Here is a 16,900-nt window from a genome sequence, read left to right on the forward strand (position 1 = left end):
GAACCTTTTATTTTCCATATCATTTAATATTTTGTTTATAACTCTGTGTACTTGTTGCACAGTTGAATGCTGTCGTCTAAATCCAAATTGAGGGCTTGGTATTATATTTTTTTCTATCAGAATTTCGTCTAATCTGGCAAAGAGTATTTTTTCAAACACTTTTGAAAGAATGGGCAAGAGACTGATAGGGCGATATGATGTCATTTCTGATGCACTTTTACCTGGTTTGGGGATTGCCGTTATTTGTGCAACTTTCCAGAGGCGTGGGAAGCATTGTGTCCTTAATATGCTGTTGAATATCTGTCGTATATATGTAATTGCTACATCAGGTAGTTCTTTTAGTATTTTACCATTTATTAGATCGAAGCCCGGTGCTTTTTTACTGTTCAGATTTTTCAAATGATATCTGATTTCTGCTGAGGTTGTCATTTTCATTCTCTTTTCTGGGTTACTCGTATTTACATTTTGTTCAATGTGCTGGTTGTCTTTTTCGTTTGAGAATATTGTTTTAAAGTGTTCAGCTAGTGTGTTTGCCTTCTCTTTATTGGTCTTTGCCCAAGTTCCGTGATGTGTTTTGATGGGAGGTTTATGTGGAAATGCTTTGACTAAGTTTTTAGTTACTTTCCATAGGGAATAATTGTTAACTGCCGTGGCCCCCAAGTTATGTATGTAATTCTCAAGCTTTTTATCCTGGTGTTGTTTTAATAATGTTTTTAATTCAGTTGTTGATTTGTTAAGTTTTGCCTTATCTTCGGGATGTTTAGTAGTTTGCCACTTTTTACGGAGTTTCCTTTTTTGTTGAATTTTTTGTTTGATATGTATTGGAATAGACTCTTTTTGTTGAATTTTTATATTTCGTGTCGAAAGGGTGAGGGCTTTGATGATGGAATCGTTGAAAAAAGCTATTGCTGAGTCAATCTCGTTTTCCGTTTTTAATGAAATATTTATAGTCAATTGTGCTTCCACACTTTGTCGGAAATAATTCCAGTCTGTTTTATTATTATATAGTCCTCTAAAAGTTTGTTGGTGCAGAGATCCAAGAATTGTCATTAGAAGTGGGGAATGATCCGATGATAGCTCCAAACATGACTTAATGGTGATATGGGATTGTGGAATATTTTTAACAATACATAAATCAATTAAATCTGGTTGTTTTCTGATATCTGTTTCTGATTATTGTTATAATCCACGATTTAGGCCGGCCTGTGATAAGAAAATATGCTCAAATAATTTAACGTTCCCGTTTCCAAGTAAAAGTATACCCTAACATAATCTTTATGTTATTTTGATGGATTTATTTTTTAGTCTGGAATTGTCAAATTTAATATACATAAATTCCAGGCCATTGCGGCATAGAGGGGCTGTTGACCGTTCGATACTCGGATAAGAATATAAAGAAATCAAAGAATTAATGTTAGTATAGCAAGCCAATTTGTAACATTTCCTGGCAATTTTCAAATAGTAAATGCAAAAATTTCTTGCTAAGCCTAAATCAATGAAAATTTAAAATTATAATATCTCTTGTGTTATAGCAGGACACGGTATTATAGACGGCCATGCCTTTGGATATTCCTAACACAAATTACTTCTTTATGAATGCCAAGAAAATGCTTTTTAATGTGTATATGCTTAATCTGCAGTAGCTGAAAGGGTTGGTGCGTGACTGCTATTTGGAATTCGGAGAACCTAGGTTCGAATCTCCATGCATGAAACAGCAAATGATAGAAAAAGTTTCATCTAATAGCGGCCGTGAGAAAGCTATAAAAAAGGATTGCAGGTTTTTGGTTTTGGGTTCGGCAGCCGCATCGCACATAGGGACAGCGATGCCACTTAGACCGCGAAATGAGCCCGTTGTGACATATACCCTATGATCAAAAAGTACCGGGAATGTTTAATTGACTGTTTTCTTCGGTTGCCAAGGCATAGCGCACCATGCGTACCTTCCATCGGGCTAGACAGTAAATAAATAATCTTATTTATCCGTTTTGAAGGGTTTAAGAGATGCTGTACGTCGCAAACGGCCGGAAATGTGTGCAAACAATTCTTAGATTTTGCATGATCATAACGAGCCATTGCATCGAGCCCAAATCGTGCTTGATTATCTGACCAAACACCAAGTAAATACTATCGTGTAAGTACCGTATTCACCTGATATGACCCGTGCGACTTCTTTTTGTTTCCCAAGTTGAAGTTATCACTTCGTGAAAAGAGATTTCAGTCGATAGAGGAGATCAAAGAGAATGCGACGAAGTAGGACTGGGTTAAACGTTGGCACTTGTGTGTTGCTTCAGGCGGGTCCTATTTTGAAGGAGATAAAATAAATTTGCCTGAAATTTAAATCTGTTTTGTTTTATTTAAACATTCCCGGTGCTTTCTGATCGTAGGGTATATATGTATGTATAATTCGCAATTAATTGTTTTACTTATATCAGAAGCTAAAAATATTCTAGAAAATATAAGAAAGAAATAACGTCGGAGACCTCAAGTGAAATGCGAAAATTAATGATTGCACTCCTCAAACAAGTCTTGCAACAAGTCTCATTAATGATGAACCTACTTGTTGCCCTCACATCTCAAAAATTAAGCTACTCAAACCCATGAATATTCTCCTCTGGGACGGAAATGGGTTCTCCAAACACATACTCGTATAAGAAATAAAACTGTACGAAACTCATTTCACCGATAAAACCTACTTTTGTATCCCAAATTTCAAGTTATATCACACAATGCACCCCGCTGAAAAAGCCCATGCTGGGTCTGCTATTCTCATAAAAAACACTATCAAACACTACAGCATTAACTCTTATTGTACATAAGCTATCTAACATATTGGCCCATTGACACAAATAAATTACCCGATTTAATCGATTTTTGTGTAGCAAAAGGTATTCCAGGTCGTGAAATAACTCATATTATGAATTTTCCTCCGACCATTCTGCCGTACAAATTACGTTGAATATATACTCAGCTGACTCACTTGCCACGTTTTGTCTTTACAACAGCAAAACTGATTGGTGTACTTTTGGGCGCTTGTATCCTCAGCAATTGTTATGAAGCAGCCTCTCAAGACCAACGAAGATATAAATAACGCTATAGAGCATTTTAATAGCTAAGCAGCTTGGAAATCCACACCCTGTGCAACCAAGCGACAACGCTCACGGATATCTCGTATAGTTGAAGAAAAACTGATAGAAAACCGCCAGGCGAGAAAGCATTGGCAACAAACTAGACACCCTGGAGACAAAAAACTCTGAATTCGCTTACGCAAGAACCCAAGGAGCTTCTCAAAACTGAACGTAACTTTCGTTTACAAAACTATCTCAGTAACCTCATTGCATCCTCTTTTTAAGATTACTCTTTTTGGAAAGCAGCAAGAAACTTCAAAACGCTAGCCTTAGCACAATCAGTCATTAAAATGGAAAATAACAAATGGGCTAAGTCGGATCTTGGAAAGGCTCAAACATTTGCTCGTCACTTATCGTGATGTTTTACCCCACATGATATCGAACTCTCGCTAAGTACTGCTCAAAAAGTTAAAGACACCCTGGAGATCATCCACCAGATGGACTCACCTATAACAAGTTTTTCAACAAACGAAGTGAAAGAAGCAATAATAAAGCTTAAAACCCAGAAAATCCCCGGATACGATCTCATCACTGGAGAAGTACTCAAGCAACATTCAACAGAAGGAATATCTTTCCTAACACATACGAGGTTTTTTTAAAAAATAAGGTTGCTAAACAACATTCGACATCGATATCGCAACAATTAGGCATTCATAAATTTACTGTTCGGCTGATTTTAGCTGTTGACTTTCTAGTGGCGGACATTTAAATGATGTCATTTTTCTCATATAAATATTAAGAGCCAAATTTGCAATAAGAATTGTGAAAACTGAATGAGTCTACATTTGTACAGGTTTTATTTTAAAACAACATCTAGGCGCGTATTTTGAAAGATGCTTTTTTTTATAAAAAATCTTTCTCTTCAAAAAAATTCTAATGTGGCAAAACTATTCTTAAAGCTTACATTGGGAAAAATGTCAAAAACCGGCTTTATTTAACAAAAATAGTTGTAAAAAATCTGCCTTCTTTTTTGTACTATGGGAAAAACCAATTCGGATTTACTAACTTGCGCTTATCTGACAATTAAAACATTAACGATTCTTATATTTGTTTAATACATCTAGTAAAAATGTTTCATTTTGACATTATTAAAAGAGATTTTGACATAATAAACTATGATAAAGTGTTGAGACCCCAATCAATTTGAATTAGATGAAAATGGCTTTTATCAACAAACAAATAAAAAACACAAATTATCAAAAACCAACGGGAAGTTTCAGTCCCTTTTAACTTTTACTTTATATAAAAATCCGATTAGCTATAAAGCTGCGTACTTTAAATTTTTTTCTAAATTCTGATTAAAAAGTTTGAAATTTTATGAACTTGTGAAAGTGTGTTATTTAAAGTTATATATTTTCTGTTGTAGCATAAATTATATTTTATTTATTATTTATTTCAATAAATAAAAACAATATGTATACTTAGTTTCATTAAAATATATGTATAAATTTTTGCTCCAGTTACGCGCAAAAAAGGACGTACAGACGGACAGATGAGCGGACGAAGCGATGTGGCTAAATCGACTCCTCTTCTTATTCTGGGAACTTAGATATATATGTATATGTATGTCTATATTTATCTTGTTTCTTGTATGCTGTTACATACCACCGTTACGTAAACAAAATTGTAATACCCTTCAACAAATGTAAGAGCGCGGTATAAAAATTTATTTATACATTTTATCTCACTACCCCTCTTGGTGCTTACGTATTCGGAAAGACCTAGGCTTATTTGTATGTGCATTATATACCATATTTATTCCTGTTCTGAGAGAAACAGGTTGGTGTAAGCGAAGATTTTGGCTACCGCTTGCATAACGAATTAAATGTGAGATAAAAAATAATAGATGAGGCTACGGAATGGGTAAGTTTTCCTTCTGATTCGAAAGAAATGGAATGTGCTGAGAAACTGTATTATATATAAAACAATATACAAACATTTAACCTTAAATGCCTGCGCATTTGATATTCGAAATGTCATCTCACATATTGGCCAAATATAATTTCGAACCAAGAGCTCTACCTCATAACAAACTGCCCGATTGTTGCGGAAATAGGGACGAAACACCGAAATAGGGACTGGATTGGTTATAGCTTAAGAAAAGCATAATACGACATTGCGCGAATAGCCTTTGAATAGAATGCATTCGGATGAGAGGCTTATCTATTGTAACTTGGATCCGGCCGGTGCAGGCTAGAAGTAGAAGTTGGGAACTTAGCGACAGATTAAGTGTCTTGCGTAAAATTGAACACGTTGGAAGGAATTCGATACCAATGCCCGCTAGGCCGACTGTTAAGTGTACAAATACCAATTGCAATTTGTTAATTAACAAGAAAAAAAGAAACTGTCGCAAAATAATTGTATATTTCCGAGTGTTCTCATATTTTGATCACAAAACCCAGAGCACATGGCGACATGCTATGAAGAGAAACCCAAAGATTCAAATTATGTTCAAAATCAAGTGGACGCCACACTTTTAGGATGTGAGGGATACCCTTTAACACCATGGCTGAAGACACCACAATCATCTAACACCGATGGATACAAAATGAATGCAACAAAATACGTACGAAAGAGCGCTGCTTAACCGATCAATCCTGCATGTTCGGTCAATTAAAACAAAGATTCCCGATATAGCAGTCGAAAATTCGAATGACAACGAAGAGAACATCGTCAGTGATAGTGGTCAGTGATATCAGTGTTTTGAGATTTGTAATGTTGCCAAATTTGCGAAAAAACCAGATTTTGAGGCATTGGGAGAAATTGAAAATAATGAAGAATTGGGAGTGCATCAAATTGATGAAACTATAATATTAATTCTGACTATACCCGAGGACAAAAACGAAACAACTGATTAAGAAAATTTGTAAATTTGACAATTTATATAAAAAAGTCCTGGTTGAATTTTTGTAAGACATAAACATTTTGAAGGTAAAACTTTGACCTTCAATGCGTATAATCCTTTTGCTTATCATGGTCTTCTTTTTGGCGCTGCTCTTGTGCAGTAGCAACCTCTTCTGCATATTGATAAGCTCCATTTGTTGTTTGTCAAATGATGTTGAAATTAAAGTAAATACTCACTCATGCCCTCTTCAGAAATTTTTACCCAATAGGGACACTAACAGATGCAACTGTCACTGATCCCCAGGTTATCCACGGCTAAATTTATAAACAAAAAATTATTATTAAAATCCCACTTTGAGCAAACATCGCAAAATATTTGCAGTATTCAGGTTAAGTATAAACTGAGAATCTGCAACTGAGTTGCAAAAGTGTAAAAGGGTTGCAGTATGGCAGTAATTATTGAGTAGCACCAAGAATTGTAGAATATAAGATTGCACCCATCAGATAGGCGTTACGTCACCCTGGTGTAGTTGCTTGAGGAAAATGTGAAAAAGTGATGAAGAATGCAAAAAGAAGACGAGATTACACAAACAACACACGAACAAATTGGACAATTTTAACGTCACACACACAGAATTTCACTGAAAACGAAATAGCGGTACGAGGCGGGTGCCACCTTTGTATTCTGTACATCGTAGCATCAACAAGCTCTATATTTCCTGTAACTAAACCTCTAACCACAGAATATAAATTCTTCAGCACGTCAAACAGCCATTGAGGCCAGAGTTCCGTTGTACATCTGCCTGTGTATATGTAAATATGTACACGTTTGCTCATGTATAACATTTATTGACGCTGGTGTTGACTGTCAAAGGGTGTTAAAATTCTAGAACCATGCCTTTGTTAGCTTAGAGTTTTGTTTGCATATCCTATTAGAATTTATCAGCGCGAGTACGGGTATTTGCGCATAAGCATACGCAACGTGTACATATGCACATACGTAATGAATATATGTATGTGTGTATGTTTAAAATATTTTATACTGCTGATTCTTGCAAATACAATGACAACATACATATGTATTTTAAATTAATTGTACTTGAGACCTAGCAGGGGAAGTATAGTGGGGAAAACGAGGAGAGTGGTAAACCGCTTACTACAAAATAACAACCTGAGTAGGTGCAATACTATACATCTATGTTTATTATGTCTGCCAGGTAAAGAAGATGGATTACTTCGGATGCAACGATATAGACATTTTGGGACCGATTTAAACTTCTCTTTACTTGGACTACTTCCGCAGACCCAGGTGTTAGGTAAATGCTAAAGATCAAGTATTTTTGCAATAGCACAGTGCTCAGTGATGACCTCTGTAAGTATTCTTAGTGCATACATAAGTGGTAAGCCTTCTCTAGATATTCATCCGTCAGATCTCTGGAGAATATGGTCGAGAGATGGAGTGCCACGCTTTCATGTGACTACGTTAAAAAAACAAATGTAGTCATAAATATGTAAGTGCCCAAAACCTATGCCCCAGTGGCAGTGGAAATGTAAACTGAATTATATTGTACATTTTTGGATTTAATTATTTTATTAATGTATGTATGTATATCAATTTGTCCAATAATGTCCCACTATAATAAAGGGGTTTTTAATAGGAGGTGTTATTTTGATATTCAAAGAAAAATGCTATTTTTTAATATAAATGATCGGATGTTTATTTCATTATAAAGAGGAAAGTGTTCCGTTAATAGTGGAACATATCATCAGACAAATGACCACCACGACCACGCTTACAGGACAATATCCTTTTCATGAAGTTTTCCATAACCGAATTGCAAAGTGGCGGCCCTATGCCCTCGATAGCCGCACAAATTCTATCTTTGAGGTCTTGAATCGACCCTGGGCTGTTGGCGTGGACCTTCTCTTTCACGTGGCCCCAAAGAAAAAAGTCACAAGGTGTTAAATTACAAGATTTCGGTGGCCAATTACGATCGCCTCTCCAAGAGATAACACGGTTTGAAAACTTTTCCTGTAAAAGATCAATGGTTTCATTGCTTGTGTGGCACGTAGCGTTGAAAATAAACGTTGTCCAGATCAATACCATCAAATTCCGGCCATAAAAAATCGTTAATCATCTCACGATAGCGCAATCCATTCTCCTGTAACACCTGTCATTGGAGAACCCTTTATTTTCATTAGTTACTCTATGCGTTTAGAAGTGCAGTATATTGGATAGTGTTGTGAAGTGGTGAGGGATGGATTGGAAAAAGTAAGTTCGTAGTAAATATATACTTAAGTAGTATGAAATATTTTTATTTATTATTTACAATGTTAGTGTTGTCGAAAGAGAAATAAGGATTAATAGCTGGAGTATTATATTTAGTAGATAGGCGGCCGCCGTAGCAATGGTTGGTGCGTGACTACCATTCGGTAGGTCCTGGGTTCGAAACTCATTGTGGACATGAAACACCAAATGATTGAAAAACAAAACTTCCTAGTGTATTTTTGCTATGAAAAAGTTCGTCATAAAAAACCATTTGCTGTTCAGAGTCGGTTTAAAACTGTAGGTCCCTCCATTTGTGAAATAACATCAAGATGTACCCCACAAATAGCATCTATTTTTTGATTATGATATTCGGTATATGTCTGGCACGACTACGAGTTACATTGTCCATACGATCAGTCCAATTTTTGACTGTTTTTTCCGTAGGGCGTCAATGATGGCTTGAATATTGCAATAAATCGATTGTTAAGCGCGCTGTATGAAAAGTTGCGTCGTCTTGTTGGAACTAAATACCGTCGATGTTTAACTGATTCATTTTTGGAAAAGAAAATTCAGTAAGCATGGCCGAAAATTCAGTCACAGCAACAACAGCTCCTTCCTCGTTTGGAAAGAAATAAAGACAAATGATGCCACCAGTGCTCTATTTCAAAGTAAATTTCTACCTTTTTTTTTCAAAGTAAATTTCTACAATTTGGAAGCGTTGTTCTCGCGTTAAACGAATCACGATACTTGCCAAACCTTACCGAACAGTAATGTCAACACAGTCTGCCATTATCAACTGTCAAACCATAGTTATCGATAGTTCTCATGCAATTAAAAAAACCTGTAAAAATGATTGTGAAATTTATATGTACGATTACATATGAATAAGTATGTTGAAGGGATCATTTGATCACTTAAGTTCGCAATTATCTCGTACAAAGTACATTAGTGATTCCTCTGACTAGTTAATTTTTGAGCGGCTGCACTGCCTAAAGAGTTTTTTGAGTTGTCAGGAAACTTTTCCTGAGTTATTTCTTTTTCATTTTAGTTTTGGGGCTTGGGGTTCTTTTGTCTCTTTTGTCTTTCGCCAAACAAAATCCATAATAATGCGCTATCACATGGGGAGTAAATGAAGAAAATTCACAAAATCGAAATTTTTTTTCTTCACTCATCTTATAGTAAATCATTTCAAGAATGTTGTGTCAAAATTTTAAGTGGATCGGAGCAGAACTCTCAAAGTTATAGCCTTTGTAGGCACTCTACCTCGAATGCGGAGCATCGATAATTTCTCAGAGTCATTTTTTCAAACGCGTTTTTCCCGAAACGACTTCTTAAAAGTCGGTGCCAATCACAACTCCGAAACTATTCAACCGATTCTTTTCAAATTTGGCACACGTTTTCTAAATCAAAAATACCTCCCCCCTACACTGTTTTTTTTTTATTTTTTGTTTTTAAGGTTGTTTTTCACTTACAAATATGGCGAAATTTTTCGCCAAAAATGCTCGTTTTACGTTTTTTTGCCACCAAAACTACAAAAATGAAAAAAAAAAAAAAATGTATTAATGTAGGGGGGAGCATTACGTCATACTTTAACTGAAAAAATCGACTTTTTTAGTTTCAGATGATTCTACGACGAATGCCGATTGGCACCGCAGAGCACCTCTCGAAAAACATATCTCCAAAAAAACTCTGTCATGGGCTTATTTGTCAATATTTTATTATTAATATTTTTTAAAAACTTATTGAAAAGATGTACAATAACATGTAACTGATTTTATTAAAGTATCTTAAGCCATATTTCTGTAAAAAATTCACAAAAAAAGTGTTTTTTTTTTAGCGCTAAACCCTACCTCCCCCTTAAAACGTTGAATGTTAGTTCTTTGTATTCAGACATGGGTTCTATAAATTGGAATGAATGTTGGTTTCTTAGTTCTGTTAATAATAGACTTGACTTCCTCAACCGTAACCTATCCTCGTTATTTAACATCCATGTTCCGCTTCGTTCTGTAAATGTTTTAAATAGTTCATGTCCTTGGTACAACTCGAAAGTTCGAGCTGCCATTAGAAAGTGCAACAAGTATTATGCTAAGTGGAGAAAAAACTTGACGGATACTTCTTGGCGCCGGTACAAGGAAATCTGAAATGAAACCACTGCAATAATACGACAAGCGAAACGTTGGTACAGTTACTCAAAATTTGATCCGTCACTTCCAACAAGAGAACTGTGGCGCAACCTAAAAAAAATTAAAATTCATGGCAAGGAAAGTCCCGAATGTGAGATTGACCTTGATGAACTTAATGACTACTTCATTAGTGTTGGTAAGAAAACAAATTATGCTCCTACTTTAAAAGAGTCCTCACCTTGTGCTACTCTAAAAGAACAGTTTCAATTTATGACAGTTTGTGAGGTAGATGTCCTGAAAGCTTTATCCAAAATAAAGTCTAATGCAATAGGCGACGATGGTATCTCGGTAAAATTCGTCCGTATAGTCATCCCATATATAATAGGACCCCTTACCCATATAATAAACCATTGCTTGACTAATTCATGTTTACCAGCAGTATGGAAAAAGGCTATAGTTTTCCCAGTCGCTAAAAAGGCAAATGCTATTTATGCTGGTGACTATAGACCTATCAGCATATTGCCCACATTTTCCAAAGTTTGCGAAAACTTGATGGCCACGCAAATTTTATCATTTGTACAGAACAATCGTCTACTCTCTCCACTACAATCTGGCTTCAAACAAAGTCACAGTTGCTCGACTGCAATGGTTAAAATACTGGACGACATTAGTATTAGTTTTGACAACGGAGACTTGACTCTACTTTGCTTACTTGACTTTTCTAAAGCATTTGACTCAGTGAATCACAAATTGTTATGTTTGAAGCTTAAACACTATTTCGGCTTCAAAGACAGTGCGGTGAAGCTCATGGCCAGCTACCTTGGAGACAGAACGCAGAAGGTCAAGACTAGTAAATCAACATCTCAGTCTAGATACGTACACACTGGTGTTCCGCAAGGGTCTATCCTTGGTCCGCTTTTATTCAGTCTTTTTGTCAATGATGTTTTTAACGTTTGTCAGTATGTGAATGTCCATGCGTATGCTGATGATATACAATTGTACTTGTCCAGTCGTATTGGTCTCGTTGAAGATGTATGTTTCAAAATAAATAGTGATTTGTCTGTTATTTCTGTATGGGCTAATGAAAACTCTTCATGTCTGAACGTGTCAAAGTCATATGTCTTACCCATATGTAAGTCTGGTGCATGTTGACAATATCCCTAAATTGTGGATAGGTACAAGTTCCCTTACCTTTATGTATAAGGTAAAAAATTTGGGGTTTATTCTCAACACAAAACTTACCTGTGCTGACCATATAAATAGGGTTGTGGGGAACATTTATGCTACATTGCGTAAGCTGAGAGTCTCTGCAACATTCACGCCAGAAAAACGAGGCGCAAATTAGTTCTCCAGCTAATTATGCCTCTCATTACGTACTCTGAGGTGGTATACAGCAAACTCAACTTCACATCTTGAAATAAACTTAATGTGGCATTTAATAACGCCACGCGGTATGTATATGGGATTGGCAGATATGACCATATCTCTGCATGGCGATCAAGGTTACTGGGCTGTTGCCTTAATAGTTATTTGTCTGCTAGAAATTGCATATTTTTGTGCAAACTTACATTATTCAAGTCTCCCCCCTATCTGACAGAGAAGTTGAAAACAGTAAGGTCTCGCAGACACAACAAATTCATCGTTCCAAAATTTAATTACCTACCATCATCTAGATTATTTTTCATTAACGCTGGTAAAGTGTGGAACTCATTACCCGACACTGTGAAGGCTGGACTTAACAGATTTAACGTCAGGGCACAAGTCTATAATTATTTTAAAAGTGTTTGATTGCATTAAAGTAGCGCATTAAATTTCTCTCTACATTCTCTAATTAATCGTACTAATTTTGTTTTTTTCTTTTCTAAATCCTTCTTTTCTTTTCCTACTGCTTCTTTTCTTCTTATTATTATAGTTAAGTTAAATATATTGGATTGATTTATAAATGAACTGGTGTAAAATTTAGATTAAGAAACTTGTATGTTAAAAACATTCCAGTTTTTTATAATATTGTTGAAGTACTATTAAAAGACCTTAGTCTTACTATGTACTATTTATATAAACAAATAAACTGAAACTGGAACTGCCTTCTTTGTGTCTTAAATTAATAAACTAGTTTTTTAAGTATTTAAATTTTTTAAATAGAAATCGTCTTAAAAGAAAAAAATACCTTTTTATACACAAGTACGTTTCGAATACCCCACCTTTTACATTTTCAAAACAAAAATACTGTTTTCCGCCATGTCCGAATGGGTTGGTGCGGACTACTATTGAGAATTGCACAAAAGTGTTGTTTGAATTTTGAAATAGGAAAGCCCCAAAAATTACCATTTTAACATTAGTATGACTCACCAATAGAGGCACCAAATATGTGCTAATAGGCGGTTTCTTTTATGTGTAATTATATTTCCTACCTTCGAGAAAAGTCTTTCGCAAGTTAGACAGTAGAGCAAAAAGTAAGTCAATTTCAAATAAAGTTCTGTATTATATTTTTACACCTTAAGAGCAGGGCATCACATTGCAAAACTATGGCTGTTTATTTTTTTATAAAAATATATGTAATTATCGCGTGACTGCGATTCGGACTTCAGAGAGAACGTAGGCTCGAATCTCGGTGAAATACTACAATGAAGAAAAAGTTTTTTCCAATTGCGGTCGCCCCTCGGCAAAGGTCCTCATAAAAATTATCTGCCGTTCGGAGGCGACTGTAGGCCCCTCCATCTGCGGAATAACATCAAAACACACGCCACAAATAGGAGGCGGAGCTCGGTCAAATGCCAAAGGGTGTAGGCGCCAATTATATATAGTTATTATTGTACTTTGTATAACATTTTAAATAATTAAACAAATTTTCTTACAAATTTAAAACCTTTTAACCAGAATTTTTAGAAAAATATTTAACAAGTTTGCAGTTTTATAGCCCATTGAATTTTTTATAATAAAGTGCCAATTTATAATGGATCGAAATTCGCGTGCTTTTTCATAAAATTTTTGCTGATAAAAAGCACTCTCATCCAACTGAAATCGATTAGGGTGGGTTATTAATCTTTCATTGTTTATTATATCAAAATCTTTTTCAGTACCTTGAAAATTAAACATTTTTATTGGGTCACAGGTATTCGTAAATTGCATTTGATTTTAGTTTTTCTAACTATAAAACCAACTAAGCCTTTGTTTAGAACCAGCTTATTTTCGACTATGATTATGCGTACATCCCAGCAAGATAATGCCCCCTTCATGTGACACGCCCTACGAACTCATTTTTCGAATCCCCCAATATTCCATGGTATAAGTGGCCAGCACCGAGTTCTGATTTTAATCCTTTACAGGATCTGAGGGACTACTTTTTGCTAAAATATATGCGCATGCAAGCCAACATGGCACGATTAAGGATTTCAAAAATGCCATTGTACCTGAGTGGGGAAAAACTCATTTAGCTACGTTACAAAATTTAGTTACATACCTTTATGCCTCGAAATACAATAAAATACCTTCTAATGATGTTAAAAATAACCGGCTAAAATCATTTCATGTCTACAGAAATATACTCGTCTACGCCTAACCATTACTATATTTTGCACATCTAAATATTTTCTATGGAACTTAAAATATTTATTTTTATCGAAGAACGTCTATAAAATAAATTTTAGAGTTCCTCAATAAAACTTACAGAACGTTAAGTAAAAAACATGATTAAAAACATATGTATTTATCCGTTACAATTTAAACTGAGTTTAAATGAAGACATTTTTTTTATTAAATTATTGTTTTCATTACAATATTTAGAAGTTTGAACCAAGTATTCTGTAAAATAAAAAGCCCCTGTAAGTTTTGAAGACAGGCACCATAGTGATAGTATTGAACTGATAAGAATGAATGTATGTATGCGTGTATGTGCGTAAATACAATAGCTATTACTGTTGTAGGTAGAGGCTATATACAAATGTATTTACTATTTTGGAGGCGTTGTTGCATATGTAGCTCCATATTATTGGCCCGTAATCACGGGTAAAAGTACAACCGCCTGACGTAGTTCGTTGTGCGCATGCCACATAAAATTGTGCGGAAGTAGAGCATAGTTAATCAGAGGTTCTTAATCGTTTACATCGGGTGTTGGTCTAAGAAACTAAATTGAAAATTAAAATTTTGAAACAAAATTAATATATGTACAAATGATTTTACTTATCGAAAATACAATTTACAATCAAAATAAATTTGTTGACTTTTAGAATAGATTTCACATATACATATGTATATACTCCTGTGCTTAAAAAAATTTTTATAAAAAAATTAAATCGATAGATATGACATTTAGAACGCCATTGGGTGTATTATATTCGATTTATTTATATATGAGTATGTGTGATATAGATTTGCTTTTAACTTTACACCCAGTTTACAGTAAATACGCACCACTACCACTGTACGTTCTCATTCCATGCCTGCATACATATACACTTCGTCGAAGCTATTAAGCGCAGCTGGTAGCCCCATGGCTGATTTCGAGGAAATCTACCCTATTGGAAGCTTAGGCTAGAAATATTTTTACTGCGCATGAGTAGATAACAGTCATACAAAATGGGATCCAATCGCTTACATTGCACAGACTTTTAATTGGCCCATTTGTAATACGTACATTTGTATGGCTACATATGTGTGTATGTGAGTACTTATTCTTTATATACTTTCCTATTCTTCTTTTTTGGCACTACAACCGTTTGTCGGTTGGAGCCGAGACTAGAAAACTGCGCCAAATGCCTTTGCCTTTAGTCGTACCAAGTATAGGTAGTCCTTCTACATCTGGTTCATCAATTGTGTTCGTGGGCATCCTCGCATTCTCTGTGCACCTATGGATGGCGAGTCCATGAATTTTGTCCAAATCAGCGAAATCATTGTAATTTTATGCGATTAATTATGTCTATGCCATTATAAAGCGCATATAGTACACCAATCTGTCTTCCATATGCATGCATACTTGCCCTAACCACTATTAATTCGTACCCTACGATTTCTTCTCATATACACCTCTTTGCAAAATTATAAACACACCACTATTTATTTAAAAAATATAGTTTATACCAAAACAAAAACCATACCACGTATAGCTACAACTTCGTTACAACAAACCTTTACATTTAACCAGAATTTTTATGACTTTTCTGGAATGCAGTTGCTTACGGTGCTAGCTTGTTCTTTCATACAAAAAAAAAATCGAGCATATACTTTGTGCGGCGGAAAGGAAAAAAAAAAATTCAGAAATCAACGGTAGTTTGTAGTTGAAGCTAAGGGACAGGGGAAAACTTCGCCAACTCTGAATGCCGAAAAAACACAATCCAGAGGAGAAGTTCAAATTCGGGATGGAGCGGCAGATGATTGGTATAATTAGCACTAATAACTAAAAAAACGTATGTAATGACATTGCATTTATACTTATGCAGATTGTAAATTTTTAATAGGTTGAGTAGAAGACAAGAGGAGCTAAGCTATGCTTTAATTTGTTGTTACTTTTACAATAAAACAAATTCACATACATAATTTTTACTTGAATTGGGATATTTTACGTTTTAAGTGATAGGGAAAAAGATAAAAATAATCAAAAATAAATCGCGCGACTTTTTCTAACAATTTTTTTCATTTTATCATTTCTAATTGTTTTTTGAATGCTGCCTTTATTACGTAATTTCACGTGAACTCAAGATCAATTTAAAAGAAATACTCGTACATGTTTAAAAATAAAGTAAAATCTCTATATTATTTTTTTGCGCAAAAGTCGTGATTTGATACAACGTACTTTTCTGTATATCTGACGACCCTAGGCAATACATCAATCACTTTGCTGGGCAACCACTGTAATTAAATCCGGGGCGACAAAATAGCTTCTCTTTCTTTTTTCACACGTTTGTATATAAACATTTGTATGTACTTTTATCATTGGCATTTGACATATGCATTTAAATAAATATACATACTATATACGTGTATGTTCCTCTGAATAAGGTTTCTTGGCTGCATTTGTTGTTCTTTATATTGTTTCATTTGGCTATTGCTGGTATTGTTGTTTGTTGGCTATTGCGTTAACCAAACTGCTGCTAGCGGTGGTGTTTCTATCGTCTTTAGCCGCGCAGCCTCGCTTAGCACAGTTGTGTAAAACGTTTCTAAATGCACACACGAACTTCTCTGAACATATATATGTTGTATATACTCGTATATTTATATACGCACATATATGGGTGTAAGTTTATATATGCACATGTATATATGTATGTACGTATATACTTATGCATACGTCTACATTTGTAACCAAACATAGAGTATATTCGCCGAGTTCTTGGAATCTAACAACAAATTCACACCCCAAAACAAAATCGCACTTCATTCACCGACAGAGCGTTTCACGTATATGAGCACATCGCACCGAACGAATCGAACGCACTCGCTTACCACAATTCACTAATTTATCAAAATCTATTTCAAGGTAAAGCAAGTATTTACAATATACTATTTATTTGCTCTAAAATGTGATTTACAATAACAACATTTAA

The sequence above is a fragment of the Anastrepha obliqua genome, chromosome 1 (genome assembly GCF_027943255.1).
Source record: "Anastrepha obliqua isolate idAnaObli1 chromosome 1, idAnaObli1_1.0, whole genome shotgun sequence".
Classification (NCBI taxonomy): Eukaryota; Metazoa; Arthropoda; class Insecta; order Diptera; family Tephritidae; genus Anastrepha; species Anastrepha obliqua.